This window comes from Camellia sinensis, chromosome 12 (assembly GCF_055761805.1).
Source record: "Camellia sinensis isolate YWXY chromosome 12, ASM5576180v1, whole genome shotgun sequence".
Lineage (NCBI taxonomy): Eukaryota > Viridiplantae > Streptophyta > Magnoliopsida > Ericales > Theaceae > Camellia > Camellia sinensis.
Genome location: NC_138972.1, coordinates 13,027,552 through 13,029,424, shown reverse-complemented (window position 1 = coordinate 13,029,424; position 1,873 = coordinate 13,027,552).

Sequence of the window (1,873 nt, the reverse complement as noted above, 5' to 3'; positions counted from 1 at the left end):
TGCAAGAGAATCCGTATTGGTGTTATAGTGTTCCAACCGTAATGCGCAAGAAATGGTACGGAAACCCTGTATTTACATATCTGCCACTGTGCAGGAGAATCCGTATAGGTGTTCGAGTGTTCGAACCGTAATGCGCAAGAAATGTTACGTAAATCCCGTATTTACATATCTGCCACTGTGCAGGAGAATCCGTATAGGTGTTCGAGTGTTCGAACCGTAATGCGCAAGAAATGGTACGGAAACCCCGTATTTACATATCTGCCACTGTGCAAGAGAATCCGTATAGGTGTTCGAGTGTTCGAACCGTAATGCGCAAGAAATGGTATGTAAACCCCGTATTTACAGATCTGCCACTCTGCAGGAGAATCCGTATAGGTTTTCGAGTGTTCGAACCGTAATGCGCAAGAAATGGTATGTAAACCCCGTATTTACATATCTGCCACTGTGCAGGAGAATCCGTATAGGTGTTCGAGTGTTCGAACCGTAATGTGCAAGAAATGGTCCCGAAACCCCGTATTTACATATCTGCCACTGTGCAGGAGAATCCGTATAGGTGTTCGAGTGTTCGAACCATAATGCGCAAGAAATGGTATGTAAACACCGTATTTACATATCTGCCACTGTGCAGAAGAATCCGTATAGGTGTTCGAGTGTTCGAACCGTAATGCGCAAGAAATGGTACGGAAACCCCGTATTTACATATCTGCCACTGTGCAGGAGAATCCGTATAGGTGTTCGAGTGTTCGAACCGTAATGCGCAAGAAATGTTACGTAAACCCCGTATTTACATATCTGCCACTGTGCAGGAGAATCCGTATAGGTGTTCGAGTGTTCGAACCGTAATGCGCAAGAAATGGTACGGAAACCCCGTATTTACATATCTGCCACTGTGCAAGAGAATCCGTATTGGTGTTATAGTGTTCCAACCGTAATGCGCAAGAAATGGTACGGAAACCCCGTATTTACATATCTGCCACTGTGCAGGAGAATCCGTATAGGTGTTCGAGTGTTCGAACCGTAATGCGCAAGAAATGGTACGGAAACACCGTATTTACATATCTGCCACTGTGCAGGAGAATCCGTATAAGTGTTCGAGTGTTCGAACCGTAATGCGCAAAAAATGGTACGGAAACACCGTATTTACATATCTGCCCCTGTGCAAGAGAATCCGTATAGGTGTTCGAGTGTTCGAACCGTAATGCGCAAGAAATGGTATGTAAACCCCGTATTTACATATCTGCCACTGTGCAGGAGAATCCGTATAGGTGTTCGAGTGTTCGAACCGTAATGCGCAAGAAATGGTACGGAAACCCCGTATTTACATATCTGCCACTGTGTAAGAGAATCCGTATTGGTGTTATAGTGTTCCAACCGTAATGCGCAAGAAATGGTACGGAAACCCCGTATTTACATATCTGCCACTGTGCAGGAGAATCCGTATAGGTGTTCGAGTGTTCGAACCGTAATGCGCAAGAAATGGTACGGAAACCCCGTATTTACATATCTGCCACTGTGCAGGAGAATCCGTATAGGTGTTCGAGTGTTCGAACCGTAATGCGCAAGAAATGTTACGTAAATCCCGTATTTACATATCTGCCACTGTGCAGGAGAATCCGTATAGGTGTTCGAGTGTTCGAACCGTAATGCGCAAGAAATGGTACGGAAACCCCGTATTTACATATCTGCCACTGTGCAAGAGAATCCGTATAGGTGTTCGAGTGTTCGAACCGTAATGCGCAAGAAATGGTATGTAAACCCCGTATTTACATATCTGCCACTATGCAGGAGAATCCGTATAGGTTTTCGAGTGTTCGAACCGTAATGCGCAAGAAATGGTATGTAAACCCCGTATTTACATATCTGCCACTGTGCA